Source organism: Primulina tabacum, chromosome 10, assembly GCF_025594145.1.
Source record: "Primulina tabacum isolate GXHZ01 chromosome 10, ASM2559414v2, whole genome shotgun sequence".
In the NCBI taxonomy this organism is placed as follows: Eukaryota; Viridiplantae; Streptophyta; class Magnoliopsida; order Lamiales; family Gesneriaceae; genus Primulina; species Primulina tabacum.
Genome location: NC_134559.1, coordinates 37684047 through 37707055, shown reverse-complemented (window position 1 = coordinate 37707055; position 23009 = coordinate 37684047). Strand labels below are relative to the sequence as shown.

Here is a 23009-nt window from a genome sequence, read left to right as displayed (position 1 = left end):
ATTCTTATATCCCTCAAGTATGTGTGGAGCAGGCGGCGATGGACAACACGCGGCACTGCTCTCGCCCAATCATAACCATGGAGTTAAGCGTTCTGGCGCGATGGCAGAGCTAGGATGGGTGACCTCCCTGGGAAGACCTCGTGTCGCGACCGTTTACGTAAATTATGGATAAAACAGTCGAAATAATTGTTTTTAATGAGTTAACCGTCTCCGGAGTAATCTGCGTCATACCCTTCCGCACAGAACCGGCTCACGACAACAAAAATCGATAAATGTTCCCAGAAAATAGAAAAAAAATAAGAAGAAGGAAATAACGAATGTAAAGCTATTATTATGCCTGAGATACGACAAAATGAAACCGGAATCGAATTTCGAACTTTCTAAGCGGATTTCTCGAGGAAACGAAAGCTTAACAGAAGCGTTAAATCGCAAATTAGAGGGTCTTAGAGAAGGAATTCGGCTAAAATCTCGTCAGCTCATTGCGTAGTAATGAGTCTCATCCTTTTGCCCGTTTACAATCAAATTAGCCTACAATTTTGTCAAAATCCGGCAGTGCCCGAGCTACTTTCATTTCACATGTTTTATCTGGTCCCGATCGAGATTCAGATGATTTGAGCCGAAAATCGTCTGTCAACAAGTAATCAAAAATAGAAAAACACGAAAATGGGTGCAACACGAGGACTTCCCAGGAGGTCACCCATTCTACTGCTCTCTCCCAAGCACGCTTAACTTCGGAGTTATGATGAGATCCGGTGCATTAGTGCTGGTATGATCGCACCCGATATTGAGTGGGATGTTTATTCTTATATCCCTGGAGTACGTGTGGAGCGGGCGGCGATGGACAACACGCGGCACTGCTCTCGCCTAATCATAACGACGAAGTTAAGCGTTCTGGCGCGATGGCAGAGCTAGGATGGGTGACCTCCCTGGGAAGACCTCGGGTCGCGATCGTTTACGTAAATTATGGATAAAACAGTCTAAATAATTGTTTTTAATTAGTAAACCGTCTCCGGAGTAATCTGCGTTATACCCTTCCGCACAGAACCGGCTCACGACAACAAAAATCGATAAATGTTCCCAGAAAATAGAAAAAAATAAGAAGAAGGAAATAACGAATGTAAAGCTATTATTATGCCTGGGATACGATAAAATGGAACCGAAATCGAATTTCGAACTTCCTAAGCGGATTTCTCGAGGAAACGAAAGCTTAACAGAAGCGGTAAATCGCAAATTAGAGGGTCTTAGAGAAGGAATTCGGCTAAAATCTCGTCAGCTCATTGCGTAGTAATGAGTCTCGTCCGTTTGCCCGTTTACAATCAAATTAGCCTACAATTTTGTCCAAATCCGGCAGTGCCCGAGCTACTTTCATTTCACATGTCTTATCTGGTCCCGATCGAGATTCAGATGATTTGAGCCGAAAATCGTCTGTCAACAAGTAATCAAAAATAGAAAAAACACGAAAAAGGGTGCAACACGAGGACTTCCCAGGGGGTCACCCATCCTAGTACTGCTCTCTTCCAAGCACGCTTAGCTTCGGAGTTCTGATGGAATCCGGTGCATTAGTGCTGGTATGATTCGCACCCGACGTTGAGTGGGATGTTTATTCTTATATCTCTCGAGTACGTGTGGAGCGGGCGGCGATGGACAACACGCGGCACTGCTCTCGCCCAATCATAACCATGAAGTTAAGCGTTCTGGCGCGGTGGCAGAGCTAGGATGGGTGACCTCCCTAGGAAGACCTCGTGTCGCGATCGTTTACGTAAATTATGGATAAAACAGTCGAAATAATTGTTTTTAATGAGTTAACCGTCTCCGGAGTAATCTGCGTCATACCCTTCCGCACAGAACCGGCTCACGACAACAAAAATCGATAAATGTTCCCAGAAAATAGAAAAAAAATAAGAAGAAGGAAATAACGAATGTAAAGCTATTATTATGCCTGGGATACGATAAAATGGAACCGGAATCGAATTTCGAACTTCCTAAGCGGATTTCTCGAGGAAACGAAAGCTTAACAAAAGCATTAAATCGCAAATTAGAGGGTCTTATAGAAGGAATTCGGCTAAAATCTCGTCAACTCATTGCGTAGTAATGAGTCTCGTCTGTTTGCCCGTTTACAATCAAATTAGCCTACAATTTTGTCCAAATCCGGCAGTGCCCGGGCTACTTTCATTTCACATGTCTTATCTAGTCCCGATCGAGATTCAGATGATTTGAGCCGAAAATCGTCTGTCAACAAGTAATCAAAAATGAAAAACAATAAAAAGGGAGCAACACGAGGACTTCCCAGGGGGTCACCCATCCTAGTACTGAATCTCGCCCAAGCACACTTAATTTCGGAGTTCTGATGGGATCTGGTGCATTAGTGCTGGTATGATCGTACCCGACATTGAGTGGGATGTTTATTCTTATATCCCTCGAGTACGTGTTGAGCGGGCGCTGATGGACAACACGCGGCACTGATGTCGCCCAATCATAACCATGAAGTTAAGCGTTCTGGCGCGATGACAGAGGTAGGATGGGTGACCTCCCTGGGAAGACCTCGTGTCGCGACCGTTTACGTAAATTATGGATAAAACAGTCGAAATAATTGTTTTTAATGAGTTAACTGTCTCCGGAGTAATCTGCGTCATACCCTTCCGCACAGAACCGGCTCACGAGAACAAAAATTGATAAATGTTCCCTGAAAATAGAAAAAAAATATGAAGAAGGAAATAACGAATGTAAAGCTATTATTATGCCTAGGAAACGATAAAATGGAACCAGAATCGAATTTCGAACTTTTCTAAGCGGATTTCTAGAGGAAACGAAAGCTTAACAGAAGCGGTAAATCGCAAATTAGAGGGTCTTAAAGAAGGAATTCGGCTAAAATCTCGTCAGCTCATTGCGTAGTAATGAGTCTCGTCCGTATGCCCATTTACAATCAAATTAACCTACAATTTTGTCCAAATCCGGCAGTGCCCGAGCTACTTTCATTTCACATGTCTTATATGGTCCCGATCGAGATTCAGATGATTTGAGCCGAAAATCGTCTGTCAACAAGTAATCAAAAATAGAAAAAACACGAAAAGGGGGACAACACGAGGACTTCCCAGGGGGTCATCCATCCTAGTACTGCTCTCGCCAAAGCACGCTTAACTTCGGAGTTCTGATGGGATCCGTTGCATTAGTGCTTGTATGATCGCACACGATATTGAGTGGGTTGATTATTCTTATATCCCTCGAGTACGTGTGGAGCGGGCGGCGATTGACAACACGCGGCACTGCTCTCGCCCAATCATAACCATGAAGTTAAGCGTTCTGGCGAGATGGCAGAGCTAGGATGGGTGACCACCCTGGAAAGACCTCGTGTCGCGACCGTTTACGTAAATTATGGATAAAAAAGTCGAAATAATTTTTTTTAATGAGTTAACCGTCTCCGGAGTAATCTGCGTCATACCCTTCCGCACATAACCGGCTCACGACAACAAAAATCGATAAATGTTCCCAGAAAAAAGAAAAAAAATAAGAAGAAAAAATAACGAATGTAAAGCTATTATTATGCCTGGGATACGATAAAATGGAACCGGAATCGAATTTCGAACTTCCTAAGCGGATTTCTCGAGGAAACGAAACTTAATAGAAGCGGTAAATCGCAAATTAGAGGGTCTTAAAGAAGGAATTCGGCTAAAATCTCGTCAGCTTATTGCGTAGTAATGAGTCTCGTCCGTTTGCCCGTTTACAATCAAATTAGCCTACAATTTTGTCCAAATCCAGCAGTGCCCGAGCTACTTTCATTTCACATGTCTTATATGGTCCCGATCGAGATTCAGATGATTTGAGCCGAAAATCGTCTGTCAACAAGTAATCAAAAATAGAAAAAACACGAAAAAGGGTGCAACACGAGGACTTTCATAGGCACCCATCCTAGTCCTGCTCTCGCCAAGCTACCTTAACTTCGGAGTTCCGATGGGATCCGTTGCAATTAGTGCTGGTATGATCGCACCCGATATTGAGTGGGATGTTTATTCTTATATCTCTCGAGTACGTGTGGAGCGGGCGGCGATGGACAACACGCGGCACTGCTCTCGCCCAATCATAACCATGAAGTTAAGTGTTCTGGCGCGATGGAAGAGGTAGGATGGGTGACCTCCCTGGAAGACCTCGTGTCGCGACCGTTTACGTAAATTATGGATAAAACAGTCGAAATAATTGTTTTTAATGAGTTAACAGTCTCCGGAGTAATCTGCGTCATACCCTTCCGCACAGAACCGGCTCACGACAACAAAAATCGATAAATGTTCCCAGAAAATAGAAAAAAAAATAAGAAGAAAAAAATAACGAATGTAAAGCTATTATTATGCCTGGGATACGATAAAATGGAACCGGAATCGAATTTCGAACTTCCTACGCGGATTTCTCGAGGAAACGAAAGCTTAACAGAAGCGGTATATCGCAAATTAGAGTGTCTTAGAGAAGGAATTCGGCTAAAATCTCGTCAGCTCATTGCGTAGCAATGATTCTCGTCCGTTTGCCCGTTTATAATCAAATTAGCCTAAAATTTTGTCCAAATCCGGCAGTGCCCGAGCTACGTTCATTCCACATGTCTTATCTGGTCCCGATCGAGATTCAGATGATTTGAGCTGAAAATCGTCTGTCAACAAGTAATCAAAAATAGAAAAACACGAAAAGGGGTGCAACACGAGGACTTCCAAGGGGGTCGCCCACCTTAGTACTGCTCTCGCCCAAGCACGCTTAACTTCGGAGTTCTGATGGGATCCGGTGCATTAGTGCTGGTATGATCGCACCCGACATTGCGTGGGATGTTTATTCTTATATCCCTCGAGTACTTGTGGAGTGGGCGGCGATGGACAAAACGCGGCACTGCTCTCGCCCAATCATAACCATGAAGTTAAGCGTTCTGGCGCGATGGCAGAGGTAGGATGGCTGACCTCCCTGGGTAGACCTCGTGTCGCGACCGTTTACGTAAATTATGGATAAAACAGTCGAAATAATTGTTTTTAATGAGTTAACCGTCTCCGGAGTAATCTGCGTCATACCCTTCCGCACAGAACCGGCTCACGACAACAAAAATCGATAAATGTTCCCAGAAAATAGAAAAAAAATAAGAAGAAGGAAATAACGAATGTAAAGCTATTATTATGCTTGGGATACGATAAAATGGAACCGGAATCGAATTTTGAACTATCTAAGCGGATTTCTCGAGTAAACGGAACCTTAACAGAAGCGTTAAATCGCAAATTAGAGGGACTTAGAGAAGGAATTTAGCTAAAATCTTGCCAAGACTTTGCGGAGTAATAAGTCTCGTCCGTTTGCCCGTTTACAATCAAATTAGCCTACAATTTAGTCCAAATCCGGCAGTACCCGAGCTACGCTGATTTCACATGTCTTATCTGATCCCCATCGAGATTCAGATGATTTGAGTCGAAAATCGTCTGTCAACAAGTAATCAAAAATAGAAAAACACGAAAAGGGGTGCAACACGAGGACTTCCCAGGGGGTCACCCATCCTAGTACTGCTCTCGCCCAAGCAAGCTTAACTTCGGAGTTCTGATGGGATCCGATGCATTAGTGCTGTTTTGATCGCACACGATATTGATTAGGATGTTTATTCTTATATCCCACGAGTACGTGTGGAGCGGGCGGCGATGGACAAAACGCGGCACTGCTCTCGCCCAATCAGAACCATGAAGTTAAGCGTTCTGGCGCGATGGCAGAGCTAGGATGGGTGACCACCCTGGTAAGTCCTCGTGTCGTGACCGTTTACGTAAATTATGCCTAAAACAGTCGAAATAATTGTTTTTAATGAGTTAACCGTCTCTGGAGTAATCTGCGTCATACCCTTCCGCACAGAACCGGCTCACAACAACATAAATCGATAAATGTTCCCAAAAAAAAGAAAAAAATTAAGAAGAAGAAAATAGCGAATCTAAAGCTATTATTATGCCTGGGATATGATAAAAGAAACTGGAATCGAATTTCAAACTTCCTAAGTGGATTTTTTCGAGGAAACGGAAGCTTAAGAGAAGCGGTAAATCGGAAATTAGAGGGTCTTAAAGATGGAATTCGGCTAAAATCTCGCCAGCTCATTGCGAAACAATGAGTCTCGTTCGTTTGCCCGTTTACAATCAAATTAGCCTACAATTTTGTCCAAATCCGTCAGTGCCCGAGCTACGTTTGTTTCACATGTCTTATCTGGTCCCGATCGAGATTCAGATGATTTGAGCCGAAAATCGTCTGTCAACAAATAATCAAAAATAGAAAAACACGAAAAGAGGTGCAACACGAGGACTTCCCAGGGAGTCGCCCCTTCTAGTACTGGTCTCGCCCAAGCACGCTTAACTTCGGAGTTCTGATGGGATCCGGTGCATTAGTGCTGGTATGATCGCTGCCGACATTGAGTGGGATGTTTATTCTTATATGCCCTCGAGTACGTGTGGAGCGGGCGGCGATGGACAACACGCGGCACTGCTCTCGCCCAATCAGAACCATGAAGTTAAGCGTTCTGGTGCGATGGCAGAGCTAGGATGGGTGACCTCCTTGAGAAGTCCTCGTGTCGCGACCGTTTAAGGAAATTATGGATAAAACAGTCGAAATAATTGTTTTTAATGAGTTAACCGTCTCCGGAGTAATCTGCGTCATACCCTTCCGCACAGAACCGGCTCATGACAACAAAAATCGCTAAATATTCCCAAAAAATAGAAAAAAAATGGGAAGAAGAAAATATCGAATGTAAAGCTATTATTATGCCTGAGATACGATAAAATGGAACCAGAATCGAATTTCAAACTTCCTAAGTGGATTTCTCGAGGAAACAGAAGCGGTAAATCGCAAATTACAGGGTCTTAGAAAAGGAATTCGGATAAAATCTCGCCGCCTCATTGCGCAGTAATGAGTCTCGTTCGTTTGCACGTTTACAATCAAATTAGCCTACAATTTTGTCCAAATCTGGCAGTGCCCGAGCTACGTTGATTTCACATGTCTTATCTGGTCCCGATCGTGATTCAGATGATTTGAGCCGAAAATCGTCTGTCAACATGTAACCAAAAATAGAAAAACACGAAAAGGGATGCAACACGAGGACTTCCAAGGGGGTCACCCATCCTAATACTGCTATCGCCCAAGCACGCTTAACTTCGGAGTTCGATGGGATCCGGTGCATTAGTTCTGGTATGATCGCACCCGACATTGAGTGGGATGTTTATTCTTATACCCTTCGAGTACGTGTGGAGCAGGCGGCGATGGACAACACGCGGCACTGCTCTCGCCCAATCAGAACCATGAAGTTAAGCGTTCTGGCGCGATGGCAGAGCTAGGATGAATGACCTCCCTGGGAAGTCCTCGTGTCGCGACCGTTTACGTAAATTATAGCTAAAACAGTCGAAATAATTGTTTTTAATGAGTCAACCGTCTCCGGAGTAATCTGCTTCATACACTTCCGGATAGAACCGGCTCACGACAACAAAAATCGCTAAATGTTCCCAGAAAATAGAAAAAAAATAAGAAGAAGAAAAGAGCGAATGTAAAGCTATTATTATGCCTGGGATACGATAAAATGGAACCGGAATCGAATTTCGAACTTTCTAAACGGATTTCTCGAGAAAACAGAAGCTTAATAGAAGCGGAAAATCGCAAATTAGAGTGTCTTAGAGAAAGAATTCGGCTAAAATCTCGCCAGCTCATTGCGGAGTAATGAGTCTCGTTCGTTTGCTCGTTTACAATCAAATTAGGCTACAATTTTTCAGAATCCGGCAGTGCCCGAGCTACGTTGATTTCACATGTCTTATCTGGTCCCGATCGTGATTCAGATGATTTGAGCCGAAAATCGTCTGTCAACAAGTAATCAAAAATAGAAAAACACGAAAAGGGGTGCAACACGAGGACTTCCAAGGGGGTCACCCGTCCTAGTACTGCTATCGCCCAAGCACGCTTAACCTCGGAGTTCCGATGGGATCCGGTGCATTAGTGCTGGTATGATCGCACCCGACATTTAGTGAGATGTTTATTCTTATATCCCTCGAGTACGTGTGGAGCGTGCGGCGATGGACAACACGCGGCACTGCTCTCGCCCAATCAGAACCATGAAGTTAAGCGTTTCTGGCGAACCGGAATCGAATTTCGAACTTCCTAACCGGATTTCTCGAGGAAACGGAAACTTAACAGAAGCGGAAAATCGCAATATAGAGGGTCTTAGAGAAGGAATTCGGCTAAAATCTCGCCAGCTTATTGCGGAGTAATGAGTAACGTTCGTTTGCCAGTTTACAATCAAATTAGGCTACAATCTTGTCCGAATCCGGCAGTGCCCGGGCTACCCTTGATTCTACATATCATATCTGGTCCGATCGAGATTCAGAAGATTTTAGCCAAAAATCGCCTATTACAAATTAATCAAAAATAGAAAAACACGAAAAAAGGTGTAATACGAGGACTTCCCAGGGGGTCACCCCTCCTAGTATTGCACTCGCCCAAGCATGCTTAACTTCGGAGTTCTGATGGGATCCGGTGCAGTAGTGCTGGTATGATCGCTCCCGACGTTAAGTGGGATTTTTATCCTTATATCCCTCGAGTACGTGTGGCGCGGGCGGTGATGGACAACACGCGGCACTGCTCTCGCCCAATCAGAACCATGAAGTTAAGCGTTCTGGCGCGATGGCAGAGCTAGGATGGGTGACATCCCTGGAAAGTCCTCGTGTCGCGACCGTTTACGTAAATTATATCTGAAACAGTCGAAATAATTGTTTTTAATGAGTTAACCGTCTCCGGAGTAATCTGCATCATAACCTTCCGCACAGAACCGGCTCACGACAGCAAAAATCGCTAAATGTTCCCAGAAAATAGAAAAAAAAATAAGAAGAAGAAAGTAGCGAATGTAAAGCTATTATTATGCCTGGGATACGATAAAATGGGACCGGAATCGAATTTCTGACTTCCTAAGCGGATTTCTCGAGAAAACGGAAGCTTAACAGAAGCGTTAAATCGCAAATTAGAGGGTCTTAGAGAAGGAATTCGGCTAAAATCTCGTCAGCTCATTGCGTAGTAATGAGTCTCATCCTTTTGCCCGTTTACAATCAAATTAGCCTTCAATTTTGTCCAAATCCGGCAGTGCCCGAGCTACGTTGATTTCACATGTCTTATCTGGTCCCGATCGTGATTCAGATGATTTGAGCCGAAAATCATCTGTCTACAAGTAATCAAAAATAGAAAAACACGAAAAGGATGCAACACGAGGACTTCCAAGGGGGTCGCCCACCCTAGTACTGCTCTCGCCCAAGCACGCTTAACTTCGGAGTTCTGATGGGATCCGATGCATTAGTGCTGGTATGATCACACCCGACATTGAGTGGGATGTTTATTCTTATATCCCTCGAGTACGTGTGGAGCGGGAGGCGATGGACAACACGCGACACTGTTCTCGCCCAATCAGAACCATGAAGTTAAGCGTTCTGGTGCGATGCCAGAGCTTGGATGGGTGACCTCCCTGGGAAGTCCTTGTGTCGCGACCGTTTACGTAAATTATGGATAAAACTGTCGAAATAATTTTTTTAATGAGTTAACCGTCTCCGGAGTAATATGCGTCACCCTTCCGCACAGATCCTGCTCAAGACAACAAAAATCGCTAAATGTTCTCAGAAAATAGAAAAAAAATTAGAAGAAGAAAATAGCGAATGTAAAGCTATTATTATGCCTGGAATACGATAAAATGGAACCGGAATCGAATTTCGGACTTCCTAAGCGGATTTCTCGAGGAAACAGAAGCTTAACAGAAGCGGAAAATCGCAAATTAGAGGGTCTTAGAGAAAGAATTCGGCTAAAATCTCGCCAGCTCATTGCTGAGTAATGAGTCTCGTTCGTTTGCCCGTTTACAATCAAATTAGCCCACAATTTTGTCAAAATCCGGCAATGCCCGAGCTACGTTGATTTCACATGTCTTATCTGGTCCCGATCGTGATTCAGATGATTTGAGCCGAAAATCATCTGTCAACAAGTAATCAAAAATAGAAAAACACGAAAAGGGGTGCAACACGAGGACTTCCAAGGGGGTCACCCATTCTAGTACTGCTCTCGCCCAAGCACGCTTAACTTCGGAGTTCTGGTGGGATCCGGTGCATTAGTGCTGGTATGATCGCACCCGACATTGAGTGGGATGTTTATTCTTATATCCCTCGAGTACGTGTGGAGCAGGCGGCGATGTACAACACGCGGCACTGCTCTCGCCCAATCAGAACCATGAAGTTAAGCGTTCTGGCGCGATGGCAGGGCTAGGATGGGTGACCTCCCTGGGAAATCCTCGTGTCGCGACCGTTTACGTAAATTATAGATAAAACAGTCAAAATAATTGTTTTTAATGAGTCAACCGTCTCCGGAGTAATATGCGTCATACCCTTCCGCACAGAAACTGCTCAAGACAACAAAAATCGCTAAATGTTCCAAGAAAATAGAAAAAAAAATTGAGAAGAAAAAATAGCAAATGTAAAGCTATTATTATGCCTCTAATACGATAAAATGGAACAGAAATCGAATTTAGAACTTGCTAAGCGGATTTCTCGAGGAAATGGAAGCTTAACAGAAGCGGAAAATCGCAAATTAGAGGGTCTTAGAGAAGGAATTCGGCTAAAATCTCGCCAGCTCCTTGCGGAGTAATGAGTCTCGTTCGTTTTCCCGTTTACAATCAAATTAGGCTTCAATTTTGTCCAAATCCGGCAGTGCCCGAGCTACGTTGATTTCACATGTCTTATCTGGTCCCGATCGTGATACAGATTATTTGAGCCGAAAATCATCTGTCAACAAGTAATCAAAAATAGAAAAACACGAAAAGGGGTGCAACACGAGGACTTCCAAGGCGGTCACCCATCCTAGCACGCTTAAGTTCGGAGTTCTGATGGGATCCGGTGCATTAGTGCTGGTATGATCGCACCCGACATTGTGTGGGATGTTTATTCTTATATCCCTCGAGTACGTGTGGAGCGGGCGGCGATGGACAACACGCGGCACTGCTCTCGCCCAATCAGAACCATGAAGTTAAGCGTTCTGGCGCGATGGCAGAGCTAGGATGGGTGACCTCCCTGGGAAACCCTCGTGTCGCGACCGTTTACTTAAATTATAGCTAAAATAGTCGAAATAATTGTTTTTAAATAGTCAACCTTCTCCGGAGTAATCTGCGTCATACCCTTCCGCACAGAACCGGCTCACAACAACAAAAATCGCTAAATGTTCACATAAAATAGAAAAAAAATAAGAAGAAGAAAATAGCGAATGTAAGCTATTATTATGCCTGAGATACGATAAAATGAAACCAGAATCGAATTTCGGACTTTCTAAACGGATTTATCGAGGAAACGGGAGCTTAACAGAAGCGGAAATTCGCAAATTAGAGGGTCTTAGAGAAGGAATTCGGCAAAAATCTCTCCAGCTCATTGCGGAGTAATGAGTCTCGTTCGTTTGCCCGTTTACAATCAAATTAGGCTACAATTTTGTCCAAATCCGGCAGTGCCCGAGCTACGTTGATTTCACATGTCTTATCTGGTCCCGATCGTGATTCAGATGATTTGAGCCCAAAATCGTCTTTCAACAAGTAATCAAAAATAGAAAAAAAAGAAAATGGGTGCATCACGAGGACTTCCCAGGGGGTCACCCATCGAGGGGCGATGGACAACACGCGGCACTGCTCTCGCCCAATCAGAACCATGAAGTTAAGCGTTCTGGCGCGATGGCAGAGCTAGGATGGGTGACCTCCCTGGAAAGTCCTCATGTCGTGACCGTTTACATAAATTATCGCTAAAACTGTTGAAATAATTGTTTTTAATGAGTTAACCATCTCCGGAGTAATCTGCGTCATAACCTTCCGCACAAAACCGGCTCACGACAACAAAAATCGCTAAATGTTCCCAGAAAATAGAAAAAAATTAAGAAGAAAAAAAGTAGCGAATGTAAAGCTATTATTATGCCTGGGATACGATAAAATGGAACCGGAATCGAATTTCGGAATTCCTAAAAAGATTTCTCGAGGAAACGGAAGCTTAACCGAAGCGGAAAATCGCAAATTAGAGGGTCTTAGAGAAGGAATTCAGCTAAAATCTCTCCAACTCATTGCGGAGTAATGAGACTCGTTCGTTTGCCCGTTTACAATCGAATTAGCCTACAATTTTGTCCCAATCCGGCAGTGCCCGAGCTACGTTGATTTCACATGTCTTATCTGGTCCTGATCCAGATTCAGATGATTTGAGCCGAAAATCGTCTGTCAACAAGTAATCAAAAATAGAAAAACACGAAAAGGGGTGCAACACGAGGACTGCCTAGGGGGTCACCCATCCTAGTACTGCTCTCCCCCAAGCACGCTTAACTTAGGAGTTCTGATGGGATCCGGTGCATTAGTTCTGGTATGATCGCACCCGACATTGAGTGGGATGTTTATTCTTATATCCCTCGAGTATGTGTGGCGCGGGCGGCAATGGACAACACGCGGCACTGCTCTCGCCCAATCAGAACCATGAAGTTAAGCGTTCTGGCGAGATGCCAGAGCTAGGATGGGTGACCTCCCTGGAAAGTTCTCGTGTCGCGAACGTTTACGTAAATTATAGCTAAAACAGTAAAAATAATTGTTTTTAATGAGTAAACCATTTCCGGAGTAATCTGCGTCATACCCTTCCGCACAGAACCGGCTCACGACAACAAAAATCGCTAAATGTTCCCAGAAAATTGAAAAAAAAAATAAGAAGAAGAAAATAGCGAATGTAAAGCTATTATTATGCCTCGGATACGATAAAATGGAATCAAAATCGAATTTCGGACTTCCTAAACGGATTTCTCGAGGAAACGGAAGCTTAACAGAAGAGGAAAATCGCAAATTAGAGGTTCTTAAAGAAGGAATTCGGCTAAAATCTCGCCAGCTCATTGCGGAGTAATGAGTCTCGTTCGTTTGCCCATTTACAATCAAATTAGGCTACAATTTTGTCCAAATCCGGCAGAGCCCGAGCTACGTTGATTTCACATGTCTTATCTGGTGCCGATCAAGATTCAGATGATTTGAGCCGAAAATCGTCTGTCAACAAGAGTAATCAAAAATAGTAAAACAAGAAAAGAGTGCAACACGAGGACTTTCCAGTGGGTCACCCATCCTAGTACTGCTCTCGCCCAAGCACGCTTAACTTCGGAGTTCTGATGGGATCCGGTGCATTAGTGCTGGTATGATCGCACCCGACATTGCGTGGGATGTTTATTCTTATATCCCTCGAGTACGTGTGGAGTGGGCGGCGATGGACAACACGCGGCACTGCTCTCGCCCTATCATAACCATGAAGTTAAGCGTTCTGGCGCGATGCCAGAGCTAGGATGGGTGACCTCCCTGAAATGTCCTCGTGTCGTGATCTTTTACATAAATTATCGCTAAAACTGTTGAAATAATTGTTTTTAATGAGTTAACCATCTCCGGAGTAATCTGCGTCATACCCTTCCGCACAAAACCGGCTCACGACAACAAAAATCGCTAAATGTTCCCAGAAAATTGAAAAAAAAAATAAGATGAAGAAAATAGCGAATGTAAGCTATTATTATGCCTGGAATACGATAAAATGGAACAGAAATCGAATTTAGAACTTGCTAAATGGATTTCTCGAGGAAACGGAAGCTTAACAGAAGCAGGAAAATCGCAAATTAGAGGGTCTTAAAGAAGGAATTCGGCTAAAATCTCGCCAGCTCATTGCGGAGTAATGAGTCTCGTTCGTTTGCCCGTTTACAATCAAATTAGCCTACAATTTTGTTCAAATCCGGCAGAGCCCGAGCTACATTGATTTCACATGTCTTATCTGGTGTCGATCGAGATTCAGATGATTTGAGCCGAAAATCATCTGTCAACAAGTAATCAAAAATAGAAAAACAAGAAAAGGGGTGCAACACAAGGACTTCCCAGGGAGTCGGGTCACCCATCCTAGTACTGCTCTCGCCCAAGCACGTTTAACTCCGGAGTTCTGATGGGATCCGGTGCATTAGTGCTGGTATGATCGCACCCGACATTGATTGGGATGTTTATTATTATATACCTCGAGTACGTGTGGAGCGGGCGGCGATGGACAACAAGCGGCACTACTCTCGCCCAATCAGAACCATGAAGTTAAGCGTTCTGGCGCGATGGCAGAGCTAGGATGAGTGACCTCCCTGAGAAGTCCTCGTGTCGCGACCGTTTATGTAAATATTGGAAAAAACAGTCGAAATAATTATTTTTAATGATTTAACCGTCTCCGGAGTAATCTGCGTCATACCCTTCCGCACAGAACCGGCTCACGACAACAAAAATCGCTAAATGTTCCCAGAAAATAGAAAAAAAAATAAGAAAAAGAAAATAGCGAATGTAAAGCTATTATTATGCCTGAGATACGATAAAATGGAATGGAATCGAATTTCGGACTTCCTAAGTGGATTTCTCGAGGAAACGGAAGCTTAACAGAAGCGGAAAATCGCAAATTAGAGGGTCTTAAAGAAGGAATTCGGCTAAAATCTTGCCAGATCATTGCGGAGTAATGAGTCTCGTTCGTTTGCCCGGTTACAATCAAATTAGGCTACAATTTTGTCCAAATCCGGCAGTGCCCGAGCTACGTTGATTTCACATGTTTTATCTGGTCCCGATCGAAATTCAGATGATTTGAGCCGAAAATCGTCTGTCAACAAGTAATCAAAAATAGAAAAACACGAAAAGGGATGCATCACAAGGACATTCCAGGGGGTCACCCATCCTAGTACTGCTCTGGCCCAAGCCACTTAACTTCGGAGTTCTGATGGTATCCGGTGCATTAGTGCTGGTATGATCGCATCCGACATTGAGTGAGATGTTTATTCTTATATCCCTCAAGTGCGTGTGGCGCGGGCGGCGATGGACAACAAATAAATCCTTATATTATTTCGAAAATTCTGATTCAGCCCTTAAACGTTCGTAAATTGCCCTTAGGTCCCAAATCTTTCGAAATATTGCATTTTGGTCCCTTAAATTTCGATACTTGCATGTTTATTTTATATGCCGGAACGTAAATTTTATCCGTGTGGGTTTTTCAATAAAAAAATACGAACTTTTTGGCAATCCGGCTATTTAATTCCCAAACTATTTTTACCAAAACATTACTAATATTTTAATTAATTATAATATAGACTAATTGGCTTAATTAGGGGCTTATTAGGCCTAAAGCCTTGTTAGTGTTTAATTAAGTATATAATATGTAAACCTTTCCCATAACCCTACGATTCTTTAAAAAGGACACGGCCACTCTTCTGAAAGTACCTAGATTACACGGCACACACATGCTTAAAAATCGAGGCAAACTTTCGAGCATTGCCAAGGGAAAGTCTTAGCCAAGGTTCTTGCTCCGTTCTTCGTCATCGTCAACGGTTTTTCGTGCATAAATTACGCATAGGCACACCTATTCTTCCCTTCAAACTATCATCACATCATATTATATTTTTATGCATGAAAATTTTGGGAAACAAGTGACACTTTGAATTATTTTCGTTTTTATGCAATCCATGAAATTCCAAGCATGATTTTGATTCAAACTTTTGTCGTTTACATGTATATACGGGCTGCCATGATATAGGTTATGTTAAGGCATGATTTTACGCGGGATTTAGAGTCCTAGATAATCACCTTAACACCACACATGCAATAGAACACAAGCTGTGCAGCAACTTGCTGTCATGGAGCAAAGGGGTTAGGTTTTATTGTTGCAGGGGCTAGGGCTTGCTTGGCTGGTTCCAGGGGTTAGCCAAGGTCGTGGGTGAGTTAGGGATAGAGTCCTAGCCATGCTAGGACTCGCGCTCAAGGGCTGGGAAGGAGTCCTAGCAGGCTATGACTCCCACCGGAGAATCAAGGGGAATTGCGTGCAGGGTTCTGGGCTTGTTGCAGGCTGGTGGGCATGGTCCAGGGGGCTTGGGCTGGGTCAGGTCGAGTCCTTAGGGTCCTTAGCGGGTGCACAACAGGTTGGTTCAGTGGCTGGGTTCGTTGGTAGATGCAGGGAAGCTTGATCAAGAGTCCTTGTCCAACAAGGATTTCTCGGCCATCTTATGGTAGAGGAGTATGGAGCTTGCTTTTTGGTTTGGGCTGTTTTCCATGGGATCTTTGGGCCCAGTAGCGTACTTTAGGATGTTGGTCAAGTTTTGGATCAACATGGTTCGGGGGTAACTCGTGAAAATCAAGAGATGGCTCGGGGTCGAAGATTTTGGTTCATTAGGGTTTTTAAAACTTGGGAAAATTGAAAAATGGTTCACGGGGGTTGAGTCGTGGTTCATAAGGGCTAAAATAATATAAAAAGACTAAATTCTCAACTGGTACCAACACTTAGGAATCTAGGTACATAAGCCTGGAGGTCCTGGGTTCAAGTGTTGGGGAAGGCGAAAGAAACCACTTACCAGGGATGAGATATTCTATGAGTGACGGTGCATTGGCATGGGCCGAGGCCCATGCTGGACAATCCTAATGACCCATGAACTGTAGTGGTGTGTGGATATGGGCCGAGGCCTTTGTTGGTTCAGCCTAATGGCCCATGATCATTACAAAAAAAAGCGCTTTTTTTGTAACGATCATGGGCCATTAGGCTGAACCAACAAAGGCATCGGCCCATGCTGGACCATCCTAACGACCCATGACAAGTAGTGGTGCGTGGGTATGGGCCGAAGCCTTTGTTGGTTCAGCCTAATGGCCCATGATCATTATAGCAATGCTCTCGCCCAATCAGAACCATGATGTTAAGCGTTCTGGCGCGATGGTAGAGCTAGGATGGGTGACCTCCCTGGGAAGTCCTCGTGTCGCGACCGTTTACGTAAATTATGGATAAAACAATCGAACTAATTGTTTTTAATGAGTTAACCGTCTCCGGAGTAATCTGCGTCATACCCTTCCGCACAGAACCGGCTCACGACAACAAAAATCGCTAAATGTTCCCAGAAAATAGCAAAAAAAAAAATAGCGAATTTAAAGTTATTATTATGCCTGGGATAAGATAAAATGGAACCGGAATTGAATTTCGGACTTCCTAAGCGGATTAATCGAGGAAACAGAAGCTTAACAGAAGCGGAAAATCGCATATTAGAGGGTCTTAGAGAAGGAATTCGGCTAAAATCTTGCCAACTCATTGCGGAGTAATGAGTCTCGTTCGTTTGCCCGTTTACAATCTAATTAGGCTACAATTTTGTCCGAATCTGGCAGAGCCCGAGCTACGTTGATTTTACATGTCTTATCTGGTCCCGATCGTGATTCAGATGATTTGAGCCGAAAATCGTCTGTGAACAAGTAATCAAAAATAGAAAAACACGAAAAGGGTTCCAACACGAGGACTTCCCAGGTGGTCACCCATCCTAGTACTACTAGCCCAAGCACGCTTAACTTCGTAGTTCTGACTGGATCCAGTGCATTAGTACTGGTATGATCGCAACCGACATTGAGTGAGGTGTTAATTCCTATATCTCTCGAGTACGTGTGGCGCGAGCGGTAATGGACAACACGCGGCACTGCTCTCGCCCAATCAGAACCATGAAGTTAAGCGTTCTGGCGAGATGGCAGAGCTAGGATGAGTGACCACCCTGGGAAGTCCTCGTGTCGCGACCGTTTACATAAATTATAGCTAAAACAGTCGAAATAATTGTTTTTAATTAGTTAACCGTCTCCGGAGTAATCTCCGTCACTCCATTCCGCACAGAACCGGATCACGACAACAAAAATCTCTAAATGTTCCCAGAAAATAGAAAAAAAAATAAGAAGAAGAAAATAGCGAATGTAAAGCTATTATTATGCCTGGGATACGATAAAATGGAACCGGAATCGAATTTAGGACTTCCTAAGCGGATTTTCTCGAGGAAACAGAAGCTTAACAAAAGCGGAAAATCGCAAATTAGAAGGTCTTAGAGAAGGAATTCGGCTAAAATCTCGCAGGCTCATTGCGGAGTAATTAGTCTCGTTCGTTTGCCCGTTTACAATCTAATTAGGCTGCAATTTTGTCCAAATCCGGTAGTGCCCGAGCTACGTTGATTTCACATGTCTTATCTTGTCCCGATCGAGATTCAGATGATTTGAGCCGAAAATCGTCTGTCAACAAGTAATCAAAAATAGAAAAACACGAAAAGGGATGCAACACAAGGACTTTTTAGGCGGTCACCCATCCAAGTACTGGTCTCACCCAAGCAAGCTTAACTTCAGAGTTCTGATGGGATCCGGGTGCATTAGTGCTGGTATGATCGCACCCAACATTGAGTGGGATGTTTATTCTTATATCCCTCGAGTACGTGTGGAGCGGGCTGCGATGGACAACACGCGGCACTGGTCACGCCTAATCAGAACCATGAAGTTAAGCGTTCTGGAGCGATAGCAGAGCGAGGATGGGTGACCTCCCTGGGAAATCCTAGTGTCGCGACCCTTTACGTAAATTATGGCTAAAACTGTCGAAATAATTGTTTTTAATGAGTTAACCATCTCCGGAGTAATCTGTGTCATACCCTTCCAAACAGAACAGGCTAACGACAACAAAAATCGCTAAATGTTTCCAGAAAATAAAAAAAAAAGAATAAAATAGCGAATGTAAAACTATTATTATGCCTGGGATACGATAAAATGGAATCTAAATCGAGTTTCGAACTTCCTAAGCGGATTTATCGAGGAAACGAAAGCTTAACCAAGGCGGAAAATCGCAAATTAGATGGTCTTAGAGAAGGAATTCGGCTAAAATCTCGCCAGCTCATTGCGAAGTAATGAGTCTCGTTCATTTGCCCGTTTACAATCAAATTAGGCTACAATTTTTTCCAAATCCGGCAGTGCCCGATAGAAATTCAGATGATTTGAGCCGAAAATCGTCTGTCAACAAGTAATTAAAAATAGAAAAACACGAAAAGGGGTGCAACACGAGTTCTTCCCAGGGGGTCAATCATCCTAGTGCTGCTCTCGCCCAAGCACGCTTAACTTCGGAGTTCTGATGGGATCCGGTGCATTAGTGCTGGTATGATCGCACCCGACATTAAGTGGGATATTTATTTTTATATCCCTCGAGTACTTGTAAAGCGGGCGGCGATGGACAACACGCGGCACTGATCTCGCCGAATCAGAACCATGAAGTTAAGCGTTCTGGCGCGATAACAGAGCTAGGATGGGTGACCTCCCTGGGAAGTCCTCGTGTCGCGATCCATTACGTAAATTATGGATAAAACAATCGAAATAATTGTTTTTAATGAGTTAACCGTCTCCGGAGTAATCTGCGTCATACCCTTCCGCAAAGAACCGGATAACGACAACAAAAATCGCTAAATGTTCCCAGAAAATAAAAAAAAATAAGAAGAAAATAGCGAATGTAAAGCTATTATTATGCCTGGGATATGATAAAATGGAACGAAATTGAATTTCGGACTTCCTAAGCGGATTTCTCGATGAAACAGAAGCTCAACAGAAGCGGAAAATCGCAAATTAGAGGGTCTTAGAGAAGGAATTGGGCTAAAATCTCGCCAGCTCATTGCGGAGTAATAAGTCTCGTTCGTTTGCCCGTTTACAATCAAACTAGGCTACTATTTTGTCCAAATCCGGCAGTGCCCGAGTTACGTTGATTTCACATGTATTTTCTGGTTTCGATCGTGATTCAGATGATTTGAGCCGAAAATAGTATGTCAACAAGAAATCAAAAATAGAAAAACACTAAAAGGGGTGCAACACGAGGACTTCCCAGTGGGGGAAACCCATCCTAGTACTGCTCTCGCCCAAGCACGCTTAACTTCGGAGTTCTGATTGGATCCAGTGTATTAGTACTGGTATGATCGCAACCGACATTAAGTGGGATGTTTATTTTTATATCCCTCGAGTACGTGTGGCGCGAGCGGCGATGGACAACACGCGGCACTACTCTCGCCAAATCAGAACCATGAAGTTAAGCGTTCCGGCGAGATGGCAGAGCTAGGATGGGTCACCTCCCTGGGAAGTCCTCGTGTCGCGACCGTTTACGTAAATTATAGCTAAAACAGTCGAAATAATTGTTTTTAATGAGTTAACCATCTCCGGAGTAATCTGCGTCATACCCTTTTGCACAGAACCGACTCACGACCACAAAAATCGCTAAATGTTCCTCGAAAATAGAAAAAAAATTAGAAGAAGAAAATAGTGGATGAAAAGCTATTATTATGCCTGGGATACGATAAAATGGAATCGGAATCGAATTTAGGACTTCCTAAGCGGATTTCTCGAGGAAACGGAAGCTTAACATAAGCGGTAAATAGCAAATTAGAGGGTTTTAGAGAAGGAATTCGGCAAAATCTCGCCAGCTCATTGCGGAGTAATGAGTCTTGTTCGTTTGCCCGTTTACAATCAAATTAGCCTGCATTTTTGTCCAAATCCGGCAGTGCCCGAGCTACGTTGATTTCACATGTCTTATCTGGTCTCGATCGAGATTCAGATGATTTGAGCCAAAAATCGTCTGTGAACAAGTAATCAAAAATAGAAAAACACGAAAAGGAGTACAACACGAGGACTTCCCAGGGGGTCACCCATTCTAGTACTGCTCTCGCCCAAGCACCCCTGCCCAAGCACGCTTAACTTCGCAGTTCTGATTGGATTCGGTGCATTAGTGCTGGTATGATCGCACCCGACATTGAGTGGGATGTTTATTCTTATATCCCTCGAGTACGTGTGGAGCGGGCGGCGATGGACAACACGCAGCACTGCTCTCGCCCAATCAGAACCATGAAGTTAAGCGTTCTGGCAAGATGGCAGAGCTAGGATGGGTGACCTCTCTGGGAAGTCCTCGTGTCACGACCGTTTACGTAAATTATAGCTAAAACAGTCGAAATAATTGTTTTTAATGAGTTTACCATCTCCGGAGTGATCTGTGTCATACCCTTCCGCACAGAACCGGCTCACGACCACAAAAATCGCTAAATGTTCCCAGAAAATAGAAAAAAAAATAAGAAGAAGAAAATAGTGAATGTAAAGCTATTATTATGCCTGAGATACCATAAAATGGAACCTGAATCGAATTTTGCTCTTCCTAAGCGGATTTATCGAGGAAACGGAAGCTTAACAGAAGCGGAAAATCGCAAATTAGAGGGTCTTAGAGAAGGAATTCGGCTAAAATCTCGCCAGCTCATTGCGGAGGAATGAGGCTTGTTCGTTTGACCGTTTACAATCAAATTAGGCTACAATTTTGTCCAAATCCGGCAGTGCCCGAGCTACGTTGATTTCACTTGTCTTATCTGGTCCCAATCGAGATTCAGATGATTTGAGCCGAAAATCGTCTATCAACAAGTAATCAAAAATAGAAAAACAAGAAAAGGGGTGCAACACGAGGACTTCCCAGGGGGTCACCCATCCTAGTACTTATCTCGCCCAAGCATGCTTAACTTCTGAGTTCTGATGGGATCCGATGCATTAGTGCTGGTATTATCGCACCCGACATTGAGTGGGATTTTTATTCTTATATCCCTCGAGTACGAGTGGAGCGGGTGGCGATAGACAACACGCGGCACTGCTCTCGCCCAACAGAACCATGAAGTTAAGCGTTCTGGCGCGATTGCAGAGGTAGGGTGGGTGACCTCCCTGGGAAGTTCTCGTGTCGCGACCGTTTACGTAAATTATGGCTAAAACAGTAGAAATAATTGTTTATAATGAGTTTACCATCTCCGGAGTAATCTGCGTCATAGGCTTCCGCACAGAACCGACTCACGACAATAAAAATCGCTAAATGTTCCGAGAAAATAGAAAAAGATAAGAATAAGAAAATAGCGAATGTAAAGCTATTATTATGCTTGGGATACGATAAAATGGAATCGAAATCGAATTTCGGACTTCCTTAGCGGATTTCTCGAGGAAACGGAAGTTTAACAGAAGCGGAAAATCGCAAATTAAAGGGTCTTAGAGAAGGAATTTGGTTAAAATCTTTCCAGCTCATTGCGGAGCAACGAGTCTCGTTCGTTTGCCCGTTTACAATGAAACTAGCCTACAATTTTGTCCAAATCAGGCAGTGCCCGAGCTACGTTAATTTCACATGTCTTTTCTGGTCACGATCGAGATTCAGATGATTTGATCCGAAAATAGTCTGTCAAGAAGTAATCAAAAATAGAAAAACACGAAAAGTGGTTCAACACGAGGACTTCCCAGGGGGTCACCCATCCTAGTACTGCTCTCGTCCAAGCTCGCTGAACTTCGAAGTTCTAATGGGATCCGATGCATTAGTGTTGGTATGATCGCACCCGACATTGAGTGGGATAATTATTCTTATATCCCTCGAGTACGTGTGGAGCTGGCGGCGATGGACAACACGCGGCACTGCTCTCGCCCAATCAGAACCATGAAGTTAAGTATTCTGGCGCGATGGCAGAGCGAGGAAGGACCTCCTGGGAAGTTCTCGTGTCGCGACCATTTACGTAAATTATGGCTAAAACAGTCGAAATAATTGTTTTTAATGAGTTAACCATCTTCGGAGTAATCTTCGTCATACCCTTCCGCACAGAACTGGCTCACGACAACAAAAATCGCTAATTGTTCCCAGAAAATAGAAAAAAAAAGAAGAAAATATCGAATGTAAAGCTATTATTGTGTCGGGATACGATAAAATGGAACCGGAATCGAATTTTGGACTTACTAAACGGATTTCTCGAGGAAACGGAAGCTTAACAGAAGCGGAAAATCGCAAATTAAAGGGTCGTAGAGAAGGAATTTGGCTAAAATCTCGCCACCTCGTTGCGGGGTAATAAATATCGTTCGTTTGTCAACAAGTAATCAAAAATATATGGTCCCGATCGAGATTCAGATGATTTGAGCCGAAAATCGTCTGTCAACAAGTAATCAAAAATAGAAAAACACGAAAAAGGGTGCAACACGAGGACTTCCCATGGGGTGACCCATCCTAGTACTGCTCTCGCCCAAGCACGCTTAACATCGGAGTTCTGAAGGGATCCGTTGCATTAGTGCTTGTATGATCGGACCCGACATTGAATGGGATGTTTATTCTTATATCCCTCGAGTACGTGTGGAGCGGGCGGCTATGGACAACACGCGGCACTGC

The 23009-nt window shown here is 43.7% G+C and overlaps 18 non-coding genes and 6 pseudogenes across 18 annotated transcripts; all 24 read right to left on the bottom strand.

Moving 5' to 3' along the window:
- Nucleotides 1-664: 664 nt before the first annotated feature.
- On the bottom strand, nt 665-780 carry LOC142511472 (5S ribosomal RNA; annotated as a pseudogene).
- Nucleotides 781-1463: 683 nt separating this feature from the next.
- On the bottom strand, nt 1464-1583 carry LOC142506667 (5S ribosomal RNA). Its single transcript, XR_012804951.1, has one exon. It is a non-coding gene; the product is annotated as a 5S ribosomal RNA (ribosomal RNA).
- A 682-nt stretch (nt 1584-2265) lies between these two features.
- LOC142509128 (5S ribosomal RNA) lies at nt 2266-2385 on the bottom strand. The gene has a single exon (XR_012807315.1). It is a non-coding gene; the product is annotated as a 5S ribosomal RNA (ribosomal RNA).
- Nucleotides 2386-3070: 685 nt separating this feature from the next.
- Nucleotides 3071-3189, bottom strand: LOC142506521 (5S ribosomal RNA). The gene has a single exon (XR_012804810.1). It is a non-coding gene; the product is annotated as a 5S ribosomal RNA (ribosomal RNA).
- A 1481-nt stretch (nt 3190-4670) lies between these two features.
- Nucleotides 4671-4789, bottom strand: LOC142512796 (5S ribosomal RNA). Its single transcript, XR_012808877.1, has one exon. It is a non-coding gene; the product is annotated as a 5S ribosomal RNA (ribosomal RNA).
- Nucleotides 4790-5472: 683 nt separating this feature from the next.
- On the bottom strand, nt 5473-5591 carry LOC142506721 (5S ribosomal RNA). The gene has a single exon (XR_012805003.1). It is a non-coding gene; the product is annotated as a 5S ribosomal RNA (ribosomal RNA).
- Nucleotides 5592-6274: 683 nt separating this feature from the next.
- LOC142507514 (5S ribosomal RNA) lies at nt 6275-6393 on the bottom strand. The gene has a single exon (XR_012805770.1). It is a non-coding gene; the product is annotated as a 5S ribosomal RNA (ribosomal RNA).
- A 673-nt stretch (nt 6394-7066) lies between these two features.
- On the bottom strand, nt 7067-7184 carry LOC142509028 (5S ribosomal RNA). The gene has a single exon (XR_012807219.1). It is a non-coding gene; the product is annotated as a 5S ribosomal RNA (ribosomal RNA).
- A 682-nt stretch (nt 7185-7866) lies between these two features.
- LOC142517446 (5S ribosomal RNA) lies at nt 7867-7985 on the bottom strand. The gene has a single exon (XR_012813192.1). It is a non-coding gene; the product is annotated as a 5S ribosomal RNA (ribosomal RNA).
- A 426-nt stretch (nt 7986-8411) lies between these two features.
- On the bottom strand, nt 8412-8530 carry LOC142509247 (5S ribosomal RNA). The gene has a single exon (XR_012807431.1). It is a non-coding gene; the product is annotated as a 5S ribosomal RNA (ribosomal RNA).
- A 683-nt stretch (nt 8531-9213) lies between these two features.
- LOC142514941 (5S ribosomal RNA) lies at nt 9214-9332 on the bottom strand. The gene has a single exon (XR_012810812.1). It is a non-coding gene; the product is annotated as a 5S ribosomal RNA (ribosomal RNA).
- A 680-nt stretch (nt 9333-10012) lies between these two features.
- On the bottom strand, nt 10013-10131 carry LOC142513671 (5S ribosomal RNA). Its single transcript, XR_012809605.1, has one exon. It is a non-coding gene; the product is annotated as a 5S ribosomal RNA (ribosomal RNA).
- Nucleotides 10132-12272: 2141 nt separating this feature from the next.
- Nucleotides 12273-12391, bottom strand: LOC142508632 (5S ribosomal RNA). Its single transcript, XR_012806839.1, has one exon. It is a non-coding gene; the product is annotated as a 5S ribosomal RNA (ribosomal RNA).
- Nucleotides 12392-13077: 686 nt separating this feature from the next.
- Nucleotides 13078-13196, bottom strand: LOC142513389 (5S ribosomal RNA). The gene has a single exon (XR_012809338.1). It is a non-coding gene; the product is annotated as a 5S ribosomal RNA (ribosomal RNA).
- A 685-nt stretch (nt 13197-13881) lies between these two features.
- On the bottom strand, nt 13882-14005 carry LOC142507220 (5S ribosomal RNA). The gene has a single exon (XR_012805482.1). It is a non-coding gene; the product is annotated as a 5S ribosomal RNA (ribosomal RNA).
- Nucleotides 14006-14688: 683 nt separating this feature from the next.
- LOC142512065 (5S ribosomal RNA) lies at nt 14689-14806 on the bottom strand (annotated as a pseudogene).
- Nucleotides 14807-17296: 2490 nt separating this feature from the next.
- On the bottom strand, nt 17297-17413 carry LOC142511730 (5S ribosomal RNA; annotated as a pseudogene).
- Nucleotides 17414-18098: 685 nt separating this feature from the next.
- Nucleotides 18099-18218, bottom strand: LOC142510623 (5S ribosomal RNA; annotated as a pseudogene).
- Nucleotides 18219-18860: 642 nt separating this feature from the next.
- LOC142516547 (5S ribosomal RNA) lies at nt 18861-18979 on the bottom strand. Its single transcript, XR_012812336.1, has one exon. It is a non-coding gene; the product is annotated as a 5S ribosomal RNA (ribosomal RNA).
- A 678-nt stretch (nt 18980-19657) lies between these two features.
- On the bottom strand, nt 19658-19778 carry LOC142509505 (5S ribosomal RNA). The gene has a single exon (XR_012807676.1). It is a non-coding gene; the product is annotated as a 5S ribosomal RNA (ribosomal RNA).
- A 682-nt stretch (nt 19779-20460) lies between these two features.
- Nucleotides 20461-20593, bottom strand: LOC142510570 (5S ribosomal RNA; annotated as a pseudogene).
- Nucleotides 20594-21277: 684 nt separating this feature from the next.
- LOC142516092 (5S ribosomal RNA) lies at nt 21278-21396 on the bottom strand. Its single transcript, XR_012811905.1, has one exon. It is a non-coding gene; the product is annotated as a 5S ribosomal RNA (ribosomal RNA).
- Nucleotides 21397-22077: 681 nt separating this feature from the next.
- On the bottom strand, nt 22078-22196 carry LOC142511925 (5S ribosomal RNA; annotated as a pseudogene).
- Nucleotides 22197-22812: 616 nt separating this feature from the next.
- LOC142509851 (5S ribosomal RNA) lies at nt 22813-22931 on the bottom strand. The gene has a single exon (XR_012808000.1). It is a non-coding gene; the product is annotated as a 5S ribosomal RNA (ribosomal RNA).
- Nucleotides 22932-23009: the final 78 nt, after the last annotated feature.